This window comes from Canis aureus, chromosome 13 (genome assembly GCF_053574225.1).
Source record: "Canis aureus isolate CA01 chromosome 13, VMU_Caureus_v.1.0, whole genome shotgun sequence".
Lineage (NCBI taxonomy): Eukaryota > Metazoa > Chordata > Mammalia > Carnivora > Canidae > Canis > Canis aureus.
The window spans coordinates 55,695,882-55,714,789 of record NC_135623.1 but is presented as its reverse complement, the minus strand read 5'-3'; the positions used below and the strand labels follow the sequence as shown (position 1 = coordinate 55,714,789).

General features: G+C 39.1%; 1 long non-coding RNA gene across 1 annotated transcript in view; it reads left to right on the top strand.

Moving 5' to 3' along the window:
* LOC144282541 (uncharacterized) overlaps positions 1 to 18,908 on the top strand; it is a 57,272-nt gene that overhangs the window by 1,150 nt on the left and 37,214 nt on the right. Inside the window, exon 2 of the long non-coding RNA XR_013351002.1 lies at positions 3,223 to 3,362. This is a non-coding gene — a long non-coding RNA (uncharacterized LOC144282541). The remainder of the gene's footprint in view (positions 1 to 3,222; positions 3,363 to 18,908) is intronic.

Here is an 18,908-nt window from a genome sequence, read left to right as displayed (position 1 = left end):
AGGACCGCTGGCTGGTGGGGAACGTGCCCTTGTGAGCGTCCGGTCACGCGCGCGCTTTTCCAGACGCTTATACGTTGATGCAAGTTAATGTGATGGTTTCCTCGAGGGACTAGGAGTCCACTGTCCCAGATATTTTAATTTTTCAAGAAAAGCTGGAAATCGCCAAATTTTTCATTTTTTGCAGGTGATGCAAAAAAAAAGTTTTTGATTGTAGGGCTTTAGCAGAACACACCCTGATCAGATGTGGCTCATAAACGCCCAGTGGTGCAGCCCCTGGAAAGGGCCATACCCTGGCCCATCCCCGCGTGGTACCCAGTCACGGCCCTGGAGTTCTGGTCTAAACTGCCCCCCTGGCGAGAGCCCCGCACCAGCCAGAAACCGGGTCCCACTCAAGGCCCCACAGACCTTTAAATCCTGTGATCCCTTTCAGTCCTCCTACACGCTCCAAGGGTCCCACCCAGCCCGAGGAGACGAAGGGATGCGAGGTCTCCTACCCTCTACTCTCCCACCATCTCAAATACTCTTCCTAAATCTCCAATCCTGTTCTGAAACCTTTCAGTTATCTTAATCTAAGGTGCCTGCAGCATAAAGTCATTATTTTATTTTTTTAAAGATTTATTTATTTATTTATTTATTTATTTATTTATTTATTTATTTATTTATTCATAGACACATGAGGGAGAGAGGCAGGCTCCATGCAGGGAGCCCGATATGGGACTCGATCTTGGGTCTCCAGGATCACACCCCAGGCCACAGGCGGCGCCAAGCTGCTGCGCCACCAGGGGTATCCCTAAAGTCATTATTTTAGAACAATACGAATATACTTTACTGAATTGTGCACTTAAGAATGGTAAAGAGATAAATTTTATGGTTTGATTTTTTTGGGGGGGGTTCTTAAAGTTGTATTTATTCGAGAGAAAGAGCATGGGTGGGGGTGGGGGGAAGGATAAGCAGACTCCACACGGAGCAGGGAGCTGGACAGGGGCTCAGTCCCGAGACCCGGAGATCCTCATGCTTTGGTTTTTTGTTTGTTTTTCACCACAATTTAACAAAATCAAAATCCATTGCCAAGCCAATAAAAACTCTTATGTGTCCCTGCTCATCCCCTTTCATCATCACCATGCCTTGGCCTTTACCAGGTCCCCCAACTCCTATAGAAAATTCCCTATCCCGGGGAATCCCCTACCCTAGTCTGCCTTCAATTTGGGTCATGGTCCCAGGGTCCTGGGATTGAGCCCTGCATCCCCAAAGAGCAGGGAGCCTGCTTCTCCCTCTCCCTCTGCCTGCCATCCCCCCTGCTTGTGCTCTCTCTCTCTCTCTCAAAGAAATAAATAAAATCTTTTAAAAAAAATAATAAAATGAAATTCCCTACCTTGGGGGCGCCTGGGTGGCTCAGTCGGTTAAGGGTCTGCCTTTGGCTGAGGTCATGATCCCAGGGTCTGGGATAGGGGCTTCCTGCTGAACAAGCAAGGAGTTGGCTTCTCTCTCTGACCCCCCCCCCCCCCCCCACCAAGCTCTCCCTCTTTCTTTCTCTCTCGAATAAAATCTTCAAAATAAATAAAATTCCCAACCCTAAACAGTTTTCTCTTCCCTTCATTCCTTTTCTCTCAGCAGCAAGCAAAACCTGTGCATTTTCAAGACTTTTCAGCCTCATTTCTTCTTTCAGTAAGAGATTGAGTCCCCAGACAAACAGGCTTTCCCTCAGACCTGCTCCCGGAAGACCGAGCACTACTTAACTTCTTAGTAACTATGGATTAAATGTGTTCCTTTCTCACGGTGAGCAGAAAGGACAGTGCAGTCATTTTCTTATTTGTACTCCCTTCTCTTAGCACATCATAGGCTCTCAAAATATTTGTTAGTTAAACAAATAAGAGGTAGATGACATCAATAGTGTTCCCAGTCTTCTGGACTTTGTGGATCAATCCAGATTTTCAAAATCATTCTGGAACCAATAGAACTGCAATTTTTAAATGTTGCCAAGCTATAAAAAAGAAAACTGCCATTTATTATCTGCATCACTTCAATTTTAGATTATATTTTGACCCCAAAATAAAAAAAAAGAACAAACATATCCTCTAAAAAGTCCATTCTTTTAAATAAATAAATCAACTTTATGCAAACCTCTTATTTTTTATTTTTTGCAAACCTCTTTAGACCATATTTTTTTTGTCTCACTGCAGTGGCGAAAACGTGACCAGTGGAAATCAGCGAGTCCGTCTAAATATAATATTGAGTCTAACAAACTCTCTTTATTAATTCTATATTTGTGACCTTGACGAAGTTTACTCCAAGGTGGCAGTTCACTACTTAAAACCTTCCCAGTGGAAAATGTTATAGATGTCCAGGCCACCTACTCCAGAATAAAAATCAAACTTGTCTTCTTCCTGGCCTGATTCCTCTCTCTGCCTGAGAGTGAAAAAGCCACAAAGGAGGCATTAATGAAGTCAGCTGCTTCTACTTTCTTCTAGCAACACAGCACCTGAGGGATTTGTCAGAGATATGTATTTGAATCCTCTGTTTTGTAATAAGAGCTTTTTTTAAAAAAATTATATTCCTTGACACTGTTACATTAAATGGTGCAATTATCAGTTTTAATTATGTTGAATGAAAGCACAGAGCATGTAAAATCAGGTTATTGGGTCTCAACCATTTGAGAATTTCGTAATTCATATAGAGTAAACTGGAACAAATGTCAGGCTATATCAAACCCAGTAAAATGTCAAATTGTTTCATTGATTTTTCTTTTCATCTGTGACTAATCTCTTAAATTGATCTAGTGATTTTTAACTTTTGATTACTGTGTCTTTTGCTTCGAAAAGGTTAGTTTAGTTCTTTTTCAATTTATGTCACTTTGTCTTTTCCTATTCTTTGAAGGCATCTTCAATATAGATTTAAAACAGTAAGCATAATTGTTTTATAGTCACGTATGGTAATTCCAGTATCTGAAGTCTCTGTCAGTCTGGGGTTTTTTGTCTATGTTTGTGCTGGCGCCCCGAGTAGAGTCTAGTTTCATTGAGTTTCTAGTTATCTTTGTGTACTGATCATTGCATTTGAAAACTAATATTTGTGGGAATAATTTGAGGCCTACAATGAAGATATTCCCTTTTAGATATGATATGTATATCCTTCTGCCAGAGTCCTGCAGGCGTTTAACCCAGCATTTTTGGTCTTACGCTTCCTGGGCAATGCAGGAGGTTCAAACCCAGCTATTATTCCTTGTAGGTGTCCTACTCTAGATTCAGCTTTTCCTGGTGTAACCCTTTGAGATCACAGTTTGCTGAGAGGAGGATCTCCTGTTAGACTCACACCTTCTGTGGACTCTGGGATTGGATTTATGTCCTGTCACTCACGCGGCTATCCAAGTAAGTGTTCCAGTTATCTGGAACCAAGAAAGACAAAAGTTGTTAGGTGTTTATCTTGTTTATTCTTCCCCTCTCTCCTGTTCTGGACAAGCAATTCCTTACTAAAAAGAATACATTTTATTTTTAAGATTTTATTTTTAAGTAATCTCTATACCCAATGTGAGGTTTGAACTTAAAACCCCAAGATCAGGAGTTTCATGCTCTCCCGACTGAGCCAGCCCAGTGCCCCAAGAATAGCATTTTAAGTAGAATTTTGGTTTGGAAGCTTGGGGAACAGTAAGTCATTTATTTAACTGATGTTTAGAAATTTCTTCCATAAATGGAGAAATTTGAGGAAATCTTGCTTTGTTATCTTAAATTTTTAAATTATGCATTCTTTTCTTATCCTGATAAAATAATTGCAAATTTATGTCTTTTTACTGATGACATTATCATAAATGCTTAAATGATATTACTAAATCCTAACCAGATTGCAGTGAAACTAGTGCTCTGGGCAGCCCCAGTGGCTCAGAGGTTTAACACCACCTTCGGCCAGGGGCGTGATCCTTGAGACCTGGGATCGAGTCCCACATCGAGTCCCACATCGGGCTCCCTGCATGGAGCCTGCTTCTCCCTCTGCCTGTGTCTCTGCCTCTTTCTCTCTCTCTGTGTCTCTCATCAATCAATAAATAAAATCTTAAAAAAAAAAAAAGAAACTAGTGCTCTCACTCACACTTGTTGGCATTTTACAATGATAAGCCGTCTGAAAAGTAATTTGTTGATGTGATTCAAAAACCATTGGTGTCCTGCGAATATATAAGGAAATAGTTCAAAATTGCGAAAAGCCTGTATGTGTAAAGATATTATCCAGTCGTAATCATAAAATTAGAAGATGAGAAATAACCTAAATGTTTTAAAATAAGGAAATGAAAGGGACAACTGAGTGGTGCAGTTGGTTAAGCCTTCTGACTCTTGATTTTGGCTCAGGTCCTGATCTCAGGTCATAAGATGAGCCCCTTATTGAGCCCAACGTCAGGTTCCAAGCTTAGCCCAGAGTCTGCTTAAGACTCTCTGCCTCGGGCAGCTTAAAAAGGGAATTTTATGGTATGAGAGTCATATCTGAAAAAGCTGCTAAAAATTTTAAAACATAATTTCTAAAGTGAATATTTTGTATGAAATATCCCAGTGTTTGAGCTTTTACAAATATTTAATTTGCCAATCCTGTAGCCTAATAATTAAATATCATTCTATCTTTGAACCTCCCAGCTCTCTTCCCCCTGCTACCAACACAGCTGTCCTCTTTCTCATGGAGACCTTCATTCTCTATAATACATCTGTGATACTGTGATTTATAATAAGAAATACATATGTTGGAGCACTTGGGTGGCTCGGTGGTTGAGCATCTGCCTTCGGTTCAGGTCATGATCCCAGGGTCCTGGGATCGAGTCCTGCATCAGGCTCCCTGCGGGGAGCCTGCTTCTCCCTCTGCCTGTGTGTCTCTCTGTGTCTCTCATGAGTATATAAATAAAAATCTTTTTTTTTAAAGAGAAATACATTTATTTCCATTTTTTCTGGGTTGCTAGTATAGAGTTCCAAAAACCCTTGGGATTTCCTAAGTAATGAGGTCAGTAAAGGTCTCTTGTTAAGAGTGAGTTTTGGATGCACTTAAGGATGGGGGCTGGTTGCCAGAAGGACCAACCCTGTAGTTACAGAGTTGGTATTTTCCATCCCACCCCCCTGACATCCCTTTAGGAGTTGGGCTAGAGATTGAATTCAATCACCAGTGGTCAGTGATCCATCATACCTATGTAACGAAGCCTCTTTAAAAACCCAAGGTGGCAAGGGGGTGCCTGGGTGACTCAGTCAGCTAAGCCTCTGACTCTTGGTTTCAACTTGGATCATGATGTCAGGGTGCTGGTCAAGCTCCACATTCAGCGGAGAGTGGGGAGTTTGCTTCTCTGCCTCTCTCTGCCCTTACCCCTGCTCGCATGTGAACACTTTCTCTCTTTCTCTCTAAAATAAATAAATGAATCTTTTAAAAAAATAAAAATAAAAACCCAAGATGGCAGGGTTCAGAGAGCTTTTGTGTTGGGAACACATGGAGATGTGGGGAGACTGGTGTGTTTGGAGAGAGCATGGAACTTTTTTGCATCCTTTTCCCATACCCAGCCCTATGCATCTCCTCCACCTGGATGTTCCTGAGTTCTATCCTTTTATAATAAATCAGTAATCCAAATATAAGTAAAGTTAACTTACTAATTTAGTAAAGTAAGTCACATGTTTCTCAGAGTTCTGTGAGCCACTCTAGCAAATTTACCCAAGGAGGGGGTCGCTGGGACCTCAGATGCATAGCCAGTCAGAAACAGGTGATAACCTGGATTCATGACTGGTGTCTGAAGGGGGGTGGCAGTCTCAAAGGACAGCACCTCACCTGTGGGACTTGATGCCATCTATGGGTAGGTAGAGTCAGAATTGAGTTCAACTGTAGCACAACCAGCTGGTATCAGAATTGCTTGTCGGTGTGGGAATGACCCCCACCAAGGGGTTCCAGGATCATTTTACATCGTTTTCTCCCTGTCTGTGAACATTTCCTGATATCATTTGCTTTTCCTCTCAGCTACAGCCCATAGTTGCTCATCTGAGCAACAAACCTTCTCACCAAAACTCTATACTTTTGGGCAGCCCAGGTGGCTCAGCAGTTTAGCGCCACCTTCCGCCCTGGGCGTGATCCTGGAGACCCGTGTCGAGTTCCCTGCATGGGGCCTGCTTCTCCCTCTGCCTCTTTCTCTGCCAATCTCTCTCTCTCTCTCTCTCTCTCTCTCTCTCTCTGTCACTTATGAGTAAATAAATAAAATCTAAAAAAAATATATCTATACTTTTTTGTAGCCTTATCCTTGTCTGACCCTGCTCAGAAAACTCTAAGTCTGGTTCAGTACACAATCTACCAACTTTGTGATTTTTATAGGTTCCAGTTTTTTCACTCCTCCCTGTATTGACCTTGTTCAGTCCTTCCTACACTGACTCTGGCCTTGATCATGTGACTTGCTTTGGTCAAGGGACATTATTATCAACTAGGACTCAAGCAATGGCTTAACAAATGCTGGCATTGAGGCACCTGGATGGTTCAGTCGGTTAAGTGTTCCACTCCAGTTTTCAGCTCCGGTCACATGATCTCAAGATTGTAAAACGGAGTTCTCTCTGAGCATAAAGCCAGATTAGGATTCTAGATTCTCTCTCTTCCTCTCCATCTGCCCCACTACCCTGCTTGCTTCTGCTCTCTCAATCCTTCTAAAAAAAAAAAAAAAAAAAAAAAAAAAAAAAAAAAAAAAGGCTGGCACATTGAGAGATTTTGTTTTACAGCAAAAACTAACATGCATTTTCTCTAACCTTACATTTACCCTTACCTTTGAGACTGGAACTGTTAGAAATTAATGGTACCACATTTCACCTGGGTTCTTGTGATCCTTGTCAGTCCTTTTACCTGTCAGCTACCTTCCCCTGCCTTTCAATGTCTGACCTTTTCAGTACCTACCATGATCTTCCCATCCCCAATTCGGTCCAATCTTCTGTCATTTTTAGAATATAAGTTTGTTGCCTGCTTGAGATAATGTGGAGCTTGCAGGCTACAGTAGGGACTCTGGATGTTTTTCTGTGTAGGCTGAAAAGCCATTGGAGATTTTTGAGCGGTGAAGTGACACTCCAGCTACTGTGTGGAAAATACAATGTAACAGAGCAAGAATGGAGTTAAGAAGTTAAAAAAGATGATGGTAGCTTGGTTTAGGGAGAGAGAAGAGAATGTGCAGAGGGTGGAGAGTGGTGGAAACAGGATGCCATTCATAGAGATAGCATGTATGTGACATCCTCTAAAGCAGTAAAGTGCAGTTGCCCTGGGTAGAGAGAAACCTTGAAAATTCTGGTTATTTTTTGAAGATAAGAACCAACAGAATTTGCTGATGAGTTGTGTGGAAAGAAAAAGAAGAATCAAGGATAATCACATTGTATAATAATTTTTTTTTTTTTACATTGGTGCTTACATATCCTACTCCCTCTGAGCAAAAGGCAGACTCTGTTCTAAATATCTTTCTTTGTATACTAGTCTTGAATGAATGAATGAATGAATGACCGAATTTAAGGATGAATCCTGACTAGGAGGTTTACGTTAGAGCAGATTAACTATTTTCTTTGAGAAGATAGCTTTCTCCTTCCTTTTCTGTTTACAAAATGAAAATATTGTATAATAATGAGCTCTGATTGTATTCTAGATAGGATTATTAAAATGTACCCTATACTAGTGCTTCCCCAAATACAGTCATCAGAATGATTACCAGTCAACAAACTATTGTCAGTTGGCAGCGAGATAAGGAGTTTTGACATAATGAAGTCAATTGTGTCACTAAACACCTACTCAGCTGGCTTTTTTTTTTTTTTTCAATAAAACTTTGTCTATTAAGGAAGTAGTGTGCTGATTTGCATTCTGGCTTAAGCTCCTTATCTTGTTGCCAGCTGGCACCTTTTGTTACACTACAACAGAGGATCAACTGAATTTTCTGAACGCTATAGAATATTTTCTTGGACATGCCAAAGGCCTGGTAAAGTATTTAAAAGTCCCAGGATAATCTCCAGATTTATATAAAGGGATGATGTATTTGAAAACGAGAAAATTGTTTTTGAAAGGACTACAACGTTTAAAGGCAGCAAGATGTAGTGGAAAGAACATGGATTTTATGTTTAAACCTGGTTTCGAATCATTGCTCTGTCACCTGCCATGTGACTTTATATTGTCTTTGTTTTGTCACAGCTAAGTGGAAATAATACCTACCTCCCTGAAGTTACGCAAGGTTTAAATAACACAGTACGCATTGGGAGCCTAGCACAGGGGCGCATGTAGGAGGCACTCAGTAACTATTAGCCGTTTCTCTCCTTCCAAAACAAATATCAGCTGCCCAGTCACACTCTTGTCAACACCTCTCTATCCTTAACCTTGTTAAATTTCAAGTGTGTTCTTGTTGGAGTCATTTCCCTTGCTCACATGGTTTGCGTGGTTTGTTGTGAAGGCACATATGAGGTAGGAAGATGTTCCAGGAAGCGGAGAAAGAGAACAGAGAAGGAAAATTGAGATTAAATCTGTACATGAGGGGATCCCTGGGTGGCTCAGTGGCTTACCACCTGCCTTTGACCCAGGGCGTGATCCTGGAGTCCCAGGATCGAGTCCCACGTCGGGCTCCCAGCATGGAGCCTGCTTCTCCCTCCTCCTGTGTCTCTGCCTCTTTCTCTCTCTCTGTCTATCATAAATAAATAAATAAATAAATCTAAATAAAGAAATAAATCTGTACATGATGGTATTAATGTCATTACAAAAATACCATGGTACAATCAAACTAGATTCCTTACTACCATCGCTATTACTAAGAACGACATCCAGAGGGCACTCTTTTTTTTTTTTGATACCCATATAACCATTATTGTTGCTATATATAAATGCCTGATACAAAGTAAATACTCAAGAAAAGTTTTTCCTTTTTTTTTCTCATTCCTCTCACCGTCTTACGCCAAAAGGGGAATTATTTCCAATAGCCATTCATTAGCAATACATTTACAACAATAGGAATTATAGAGGAGTGCCTGGCTGGCTCAGTCAGTAGAACATGTGACTCTTGATCTTGGGGTTTTTAGTTCAAGCCCCACATTGGACATAGAACTTACTTTTAAAAAAAATGTGTAGAGGTTCCTGGATGGCTCAGTTGGTTAAGTGTCTGCCTTCCACTCATGTCATAATCTCTGGATTGTGAGATCAAGCCCTGGGGCAGGCTCCCCGCTTAGTGTGGAGTCTGCTTCTCCCTTTCCCTCTATGCCCTGCTCATGCTGTCTCTCTTTCTCAAAAAAATAAATAATTTAAAAATTGTATAGATTGCATTTTTTTCCTTAACTGGCTAATCACAAAGTTCAGCTTTCGATTAAAATGTGGAGCACTGTGGGGTGCCTGGCTGGCTCAGTTGGAAAAGCATGCGACTCTTGTTCTCAGGGTTGTGAGTTCGAGCCCCACATTGGGGTATAGAGATTACTAAAATAAAATAAAATAATAATAAAACATGGAACACTGTAATGAATGCGTGAATGGTGCTACAAAAATAAAAGACTTAGAAAAAGGAAGCACCAGAAAGAATGTTGAATGTGCTGATTTTGATTAGAAGGAAATGAGTAGGGATCCCTGGGTGGCGCAGTGGTTTGGCGCCTGCCTTTGGCCCAGGGCGCGATCCTGGAGACCTGGGATCGAATCCCACATCGGGCTCCCGGTGCATGGAGCCTGCTTCTCCCTCTGCCTGTGTCTCTGCCTCTCTCTCTGTCTCTCTCTCTGTGACTATCATAAAAAAAAAAAAAGAAGGAAATGAGTAGAAAAATGGAAATGTTGATAAGCAAATTCATGACCACAACATAGATCCAAATTACTACATGAATCACCTCCATCTGCCAGTTACGGGATAAATCAGTGGTCTGGGGAAAAAAGGATCTTGGTTCTAGAGAGAATTAAATCTGGGCCTAGGTGGAAATATTCTAACAACAGAGAATAGTGACCTCAAGGGTCAGAAATAGAGAAAGGTGCTGTTGACAAAATGGGGAGTAAATAAAGGATGATTTTTTAAAAAATATATTTATTTATTCACTAGAGACACAGAGAGAGAGAGGCAGGGACACAGGCAGAGGGAGAAGCAGGCTCCATGCAGGAGAAGCCCGATGTGAAACTTGATCCCGGGACTCCAGGATCCCGCCCTGGGCTGAAGGCAGGCGCTAAACTGCTGAGCCACGCAGGGATCCCATAAAGGATGATTTTAAAGAAAATTCATCCCTTTACTCATTTGAGTGTTTATTCACTCTCTAGTGGCAGGTCCAGTGAAATCAGGGGAGAAACTGGATCTGTCCTCAAAAATTGTAGTATGCTGTTGTGGTCAAATAATGTAGGCCTGGCTGCTTGCACGGTACCTAATCTATCTGTGAATTCTACTCAGTGACGCCTTCAGATGGCACAATAAAACGGCAATATGCATGGCTTTTTTAAAAAAATTTTTTACCTATTTATTCATGAGAGACAGAGAGGCAGAGGGAGAAGCAGGCTCCGTGAGGGGAGCCTAATGCGGGACTAGATCCAAGGACCCCAGGATCATGACCTGAGCCAAAGGCAGACTCTGCTCAACCACTGAGCCACCCACATCAAAGCGCATGTTACCAGAAAATCCATGTATAGTCCAGTCACATTACAAAGACTTCAAAAACATTGTGTATGTTGTTCAAATTTTTGGTCAGAATAAATATCCACATACGCACTTTCTACCTTCTGTTCCCAAAACCAGTATTGCAAATAGCATAGAGTCTCCTCTTAAATAGCATGGAGATCCTCTTAAATAGGGTGTTTGCAATGGTATTCACTGCAACAAAATTTTTACTTGTAAATTAGATATTTATTTATTTAATAGTATTAGCTAGATACATAGTGACCTCTATCCTCTCAGTAGGTTCTTTATTTTGAGATCTTTTCAAAAATTGTGATACTGTGATATTTGCAGTTAATTGAAATGGCATCAATCCCAAATTCCCCAGTTGGTCGTGTAATCACAAGGCATTTAATCCCTCTGAGTTTTAAGTCTCTGTAAAATGGAGCTAGTAATGCTTGCTCTATCTACCACACAGGATTATTGCTATGCTCTCAGTAAAAGTAAAAAATACATAGAACAGTAAATTTTTTTAATTACTATAATTCCAGGCCTTGAGCATATACCAGTAGCCAGGGTGGTATTTAAATTGCCACCTAATTTCTCTGAACACTGTGAAAGAGGAGCTCAGACTAGATTTCTGTTTCTCTGTTAAACTACCACACGACCTCATGTTTTCTATTCCTATTGCTATTTCTGTATTTTTCCTTCCTAATAATACTGTAATGAGAAGTAGTTTATTTTTTTTTAAGACCTTATTTATTTGACAGTGCGGTGGGGGGTTGGGGGGGAGTGGGTAGCAGCAAGCAGAAGGAGAGAGCACCCTGGGAAGTGGTTTAAAAATAATTTAAGCCCCTGGTAGTTACACTGAAAATACTGAGAAAAAACAGTAGAAGCTTTATTTTTTTAATATGACAATGGGGAAGAAAATTAACATTAGGGAAGTCCTGATCTAATAGAATTATTTACATTATCTCACTAATCTCTTTTAGTTCTCACAATCCGATAGGATAAGATTGTACTTGAGGAGGATTCTGGGTGGCTCAGTGGTTTAACTGTCTGCTTCTGGCTCTGGTCATGATCAGAGGGTCCTGAGAGCTCTGAGTTGGGCTCCCTGCTCAGCGGGGAGTCTGATTCTCACTTTCCTCTCCCTCTACCCCTCTCCCCCCACTCATGTTCTCTCTCTCTCTCTCTAATAAATGAAATGAAATCTTTTTTAAAAAATTGTACTTGAGGAAATAAGACTCAGTGGCTTAGTGACTTGCCCCAAATCACAGCTATAAGTATGGAGCTGAGCTTGAACCCAAGTTTAATCACCAAGATGAACTTTTTTCCTCTAAGGAATTCCCAGGTACTATCGATTCTGCTGGTCTGGAGTCCATGTTTTAAGAACGACTGGGCAAGACTCTGATGTATTTATCACCTAGACTCTGTAATGTTAAATTCAATATTGAGTTGGAAAACCAGGATATACTGGCTAAGGAGCAACTCAGTTTACCCCTCTTGAAACACAGTGAAAAATAAGAGGAAAAAAAAAAAAAACCACACAAGGCAAATAGAAAAGAAAATTAAAATGGCAAGTGTAAATCCAATCCAATCACATTACATGTCAATGGAATAGCCAATTCAGTAAAAAGGCAGATAACAGATTGGATTAAAAAAATCCAATTATAAAAAAAAAAAATTAAAAAAATAAAAAAATAAAAATAAAAATAAAAATAAAAAAATCCAATTATATATTGTCAACAGGAGACACTTTGGATTCCAAGATATAAATAGAAAGCAAAAGAATGAAAAACGGTATATCATGCAAACAACAAAAGAAAGTTGAACTGATTTTATTAATGTCAGACAAAACAGACTTAAAAGTCTATTAACAAAAAGTGTTTTTAGAGATTGGGAGGGACGTTTTATAATGAATGTCAGGAAGCTATAACAATTGTAACTGTATATACATCTAACAACAGATCACCAAAATACATTAAGCAAAACTTACAGAAATGAAGGGAGAAATAGCTGTACAATAATAGTTGGAGACTGCAATACTCTGTTTTCAAAAATGGATAGAACAATGGATAGAAGGTCAACCACAACATAGAAGACTTGAATAATGTTATAAACCAACTAGATCTAATGGATAGCTATGGAGCCCTCTACCCAACAACAGAATATACAGTCTTCACAGTGCACACAAGAAATTCTCCAGGATAGACCATATGCTAACCTATAAAAACAAATACATTGAAGAGGATAGAAGTAATACAAAGTATGCTTTCCAACAAGATTGGAATGGAATTGGAAATAAGTAACAGAAAGAATTTGGGGAAACTCACAGGTATGTTGAAATTAACAACACACTCCTAAATACCCAAAGGGTCAAAGGAGTAACCAAAAGGGAAATTATAAAATACTTTGAAGTGTATCTGGCTGGCTTAGTTGATAGAGCATGCGATTCTTGACCTCACAGTTGTGAGTTCAAGTCCCAGGGATTGGGTGAAGCCTACTTAAAAGAAAAAAGAAAAGAAAATACTTTGAGATGAATGAAAATAAAAGCACAAATGAAACTTATGCGATGCAGCTAAAGCAGTGTTTAGAAGATAATTCATAGCTGAAAATGCCTATCTTAAAGGAGAAAGATCTTTTTTTTTTTTTTTTAAAGATTTTATTTATTTATTCATGAGAGATAGAGGCAGAGATACAGTCAAAGGGAGAAGCAGGCCCCATGCAGGGAGCCTGATGTGGGACTTGATCCCAGGTCCCCAGGATCAGGCCCTGGGCTAAAGGCAGCACTAAACTGCTGAGCCACCAGGGCTGCCCAAGGAGAAAAATCTTAATCAGGAATTTAACCTTCCACTTTTAAGACATTGGTAAAAGAACAAACTAAATCATAAGTAAGCAAGTGAAGTAATAAAGATTAGAGAAGAGATATATATGAAAGAGAGGATAGAAAATCAATAAAAATAAAAACCAAACCTTTGGCAATGTCAAATATCAAAAACTGGGCAGCCCCGGTGGCTCAGTGGTTTAGCGCTGCCTTCAGCCCAGGGCATGATCCTGGAGCCCCCGGATCGAGTCCCATGTCAGGCTCCCTGCACGGAGCCTGCTTCTCCCTCTGCCTGTGTCTCTGCCTCTCTCTGTGTGTGTCTCTCGTGAATAAATAAATAATAAAATAAACAAATATCAAAAACTGACAATCTTTGGGGCAGCTGGTGGCTTAGTCAGTTAAGCATCTGACTCTTGATTTTTGCTCAGGTTATGATCTCAGTGTCCTGAGATCAAGCCCTGCATTGGGCTCTGTGTTCAGTGGGGACTCTGCTTGAGGATTCTCTCTCTCTCTCCCTCTGCCCTGTCCCCACACTCTCTCTCTCAAGTAAATAAATCTTAAAAACAAAACAAACAAAAGAACAACAACAACAGCAACAAAAAAACCCTGACAAATTAGCTGGATAGACCAAGAAAAAAATAGAATGACTCAAATTACTGGAATCAGAAATGAAATAGGAGATATTATTGCTGACTTTACAGAAATAAAAAGGATTATAGAGGAATACTATGTATAATAAATTTATTGTATGCCAATAAATCAGATAACTTAGATAAATGGGCAAATTCCTATAAAGACACAAAATGCCAAAACTGACTCAGGAAACGGGCAGTCTGGGGGCAACTGGGTGGCTCAGTTAAGTGTCTGCCTTTGGCTCAGGTCATGATCCCAGGGTCCTGGGATCAAGCTCTACAACAGGTTCTTTGCTTAGTAGGGAATCTGTTTCTCCCTCGTCCATGCAGCTCCTCCTGCTTGTATTCTTTCCCTCTCTCTGTAAATAAATAAATAAAATCTTTAAAACATTTTTTTAAAAGAAACATAATCTTAATAGACCCATAAAAATATAAGTAATGAAGAGATCTACCCACAAAGAAAAGCCAGTTTCAGATAGCTTCACTAGCAAATTCTACCAAATATTTAAAAAAAGAATTACCAATTCTTTACAAACTCTTATCAAAAAATAGATTATGAGGGAACATTTCCCAACTCATTCTATGAGGCTAGAATTACCAGATAACAAAAATAGAGAGAAATGTCACAAAAAGAAAGCTAAAACCCATTATCTCCTGTGAATATGAACACAAAAATCCTCAACAAAATACTAGCAAACCAAATCAATAGCATATCCAAAGAATTATACACTATGACCAAATGGGAAATATTTCAGGAAACTGAGATTGATTTAATATCCATAAATCAATAAGTGTAATACTCTCTATTGACACAAATAAAATAAAAAAGCCACGTGGTCATTTAATAGTTGCAGAAAAAGCATTGACAAAATCAAATGCCCTTTCATGATAAAAAACACTTAAAAGACTAGGAATAGAAGGAAACTTCCTCAATTTGATAAAAAGCATCTGTGGGTATACCTGTTGGCTCAGTGGGAAAAGCATGCTATTCTTGATCTCGGGGTCATGAGTTTGAGCCCCATGTAGGGTGTAAAGATTACTTAAATAAATAAATAAATAAATAAATAAATAAATAAATAAATAAAGTTAAAAAAAGGCTTAAAAAAAAGCATCTACCAAAACCCCACAGCAAATAAGACAAGCATGACCACTTGCTACTTCCATTCAACATTATATTGAAGGTTCTAGCAGGAAATCGGGGAGATAAATAAAAGGCATCCATATTGGAAAGGAAGAAGTAAAACTATATTGACAAATGATATAATCTTGTATATAGGTAATTTAAAAAATCCACTGAGAAAACTATTTGAGCTCATAAATTAGTACAGTAAGGATGCAAGGTACAAGATCAAAATGCAAAAATCAATTGTATTTTTAGACCAGCAATGAACAGTCTGAAATTAAGAGAATTCTATCTAGGGGCACTTAGGTGGCTCAGTCAGTTAAGCTCCAATTCTTGATTTTAGCTCAGGTCTTGATCTCAAGGTTGTGAGTTCAGGCCCTACATTGGGCTCCACACTGGGTGAGGAGTCTAAAAAGGAAAGAAAATTCTGTGTGTGGGTCATGTGGCTGGCTCAGTTGGTAGAGCATACAGATCTTGATCTCAGGGTCATGAGTTCAAGCCCCACATTGCACATACAGCCTAATAAAAAAAAAATCTATTTACAATAGCATCCAAAAAAATAAAATAGGAATAAATTTAATAGGGGACACCTGGGTGGCTCAGTCAGCTATGTGTCTGCCTTTGGTTCAGGTCATGATCCTAGGTCCTGGGATCTTGCCCTACCTTGGTGTCTGTGCTCATCAGAGTTGGCTTCTCCCTCTGCACCTCCTCCTGCCCCTCCCCTTGCTTGCTCTCTCTAACAAATAAAATCTTTAAAAAATATATAAAATCTTGGGGTACTTGGGTGACTCAGTCAGTTAAGTGTCCCACTCTTGATTTCAGCTCAGGTCATGATCTCAGGGTCATGGGTTCAAGTCCCACTCAGACTTGGTGCTCAGCAGGGAGTCTGCTTGAGATTCTCTCTCTCCCTCTCTCTGTTCTCCTCCCCTTACTCTCTCTCTCTAAAATAATAAATAAATCTTAAAAAAGAAATACATTTAATAAAATAAGTACAAAATAAATACATATATAAAAGTAAACCAGTCTGTCTATGGTCAACTGATTTTTGATAAGAGTGCCAAGACCATTTAATGGAGAAAGAACAGTCTTTTCAACAAATGGTGTTAGGACAACTGGATAGCCACATGTGAAAGAATGAAATTTGAGCCTAACTGATACCGTTATATAAAAGTTAATTTAAAAAAACCACATTAATTCAAGGGGGTATCTGAGGATGCCTGGGGTGGCTCCTCAGTTAAGTGTCTGCCTTCAGCTCAGGGCATGATCTTGGAGTCCCGGGATCGAGTCCCACATCAGGCTCCCTGCATGGAGCCTGCTTCTCCCTCTGCCTGTGTCTCTGCCTCTCTCCCCCTCTCTCTGTCTCTGTCTCTCATGAATAAATAAATAAATAAAATCTTAAAAAAACAAACAAACAAAGGGATATCTGGCTGGCCCAGTCAGAAGACCATGTGACACTTGATCTCAGGGTTATGAGTTCAAATCTCACATTGGATGTGAAGCCTACTTAAAATAGAAACTTAAAAAAATTATTCAAAATGGACCAAAAGCCTAAATTTAACAGGTGAAATTGTGAAACACTTAGAAAAACTGAAAGGTAAGTCTTTTTGATCTCTAATTTGTCCATTCCATTGATTTTTAGCTGTGACACCAAAAAGCACAAGTAAAAAAAAAAAAAAAAAAAGATGATTTGACTTCATCAAAATTAAAAACTTTTCTGCTTCAAATAACATTGTCAATAAAGTTAAAAGATAATTCACAGAATGAGAGAATATATTTGCAAATCATACATTTGATACAAGAATTGTACCTAAAATATATAAAGAATGGTATAAAGTCAATACTAAAGATAAATAATCTGATTAAAAATGGACAAAAGATATGAGTAGACATTTCTCCAAAAAAGATATACAAAAGGCCAAAATATATATAGAAAACTCAATGACATCAGTAATCGTTTGTGAAATGTATATCAAAATCCCTCACTTGCTATGATGGCCATAATCAAAAAGTCAGGTAATCACAAATGTTGATGAAGATGTTAAGAAATTGGAACATTTATACACTGTTGGTAGGACTATAAAATGGTGTAGTGACTTTACAAGACACATTGGCAGTTTTCCAAAATGTTAGATAAATAATTTCTATAAACCTGGTAATTTCACTCCTGGGTATATAATTTTAAGAATTTAAAACAGATGTTCAAACAAAAATTTGCCCACAATTATTCATCTAGCACCACTGTTCATGATAGCCAAAAGGTGGAGATAACCCAAATAGTCTCTCAACAGATAAGTAGATAAACAAAAGATGGTGTATCCATACAGTAGAATATTATCCAGCCATAAGAAAGAATGGTACATGCTACAACATACATGAACCCTGTAAACATTATTCTAAGTAATTCAGACACAAAAAGCCACATATCATATGATTCAATTTATTGAAATAACCAGCATTTCCAAATCATTACAGAAAACAGATCAGTGGCTCCCCAGGAGAAGTAGAACAAAGGTGTGTGTGGGGAAAATAAGGAATAACTGCTTACAATAATAATTATAAAAAGACAAAACCCGTATGCCTACCATCCAGTTTAAGACAAATGTCAAATACAAAAAAGCAAACTGACTTCAACAATAAAAATGGGTTTAAAAAAAATTTTTTTTAAAAAGCAAGTTAGAACCTTTTTCTTCATGTGGTGCACCAAATGCCAAAATGCACAGTTCAGAACTTCTTTGGTCAGTTGTAGGAAACCAAATAAATGTATTAAACAGCAAAGTGACACAATCAGAACTGTGCTTTAGGAAATCCATCTGGCATCACAGGTTGATTGGTGAGAGATGGACTGGAGGCACAGACTTCCTGTAACAGTCAGAGACTCTTGAGGCTTTAAGGTGGGCATGGAAGGAATAGAAAGAAACATATGAATGCCTATATTTGTGCTTTTGTCTTCTTTTATATCCTCTGCACTTACAATCCAATCTCAGTTATAGTAGGAGTTAGCAGACCAGAGAAGTATCCTTCTAGATACAGGCAAATCTAGAGCTTTCCCAAGAAAAACATCAGACCAGGAAATAGGCAGTCTGAAATGATTTTATTGTTAAGCAAGGGATTGACAATGTTTGCTTTCTTAGTCTGTCTCCAACAGGCCTAAGATAAGCAACAGCTATTATTTACTGATCATTTGCTAGATGAATTATATGTATTTTTGGATTAGCTCACTTAGTTCTTTTTTACAACCCTGGGAAGTGAGTACTACTTTTGTCCATCTTATGGATGAATAAACTGGGATTCAGAGAGAATAGGAAGCTTGCCCTTTAGGATAAGAAGAATTGGACTTCACACTTGACTCTCAAGTCTGTGCTCTAAAGAAGGAAAAGGAGGGGAAGCTAAGATTGAGAAGCATGGTGTTTTTGTTGCTCCAAATCTGTCTCTTCCTTCTGAGTTTATTGTATTTCAAAAGAACCAAGGTAAATTCGTTCACTTTCTGGAAGTGCAAACAATTTTTTTTTTCATCAGTACTTTGGGGATTCACAAAAAGAGTTGATATACATCTCTCCAAGAATGTAAAGCTGTTGCCTTACAGTATGAGAAGGATAAAGCTACAGAGCAAGGCCACACTCCTGAGGTCGGAGGTGAAGGCCTCACCCGAAGATTTGGACTTTTACTGTGCAGAGTATGAGAGCAGAGGTGGGAACTGAAACAAGAAACCAGAAACTAGAGGATCAGGAGGGGGAACTGCAGGTATTGGCTGGGAGTCCCTCTGTTGTTTCCTTGAGAATTCAT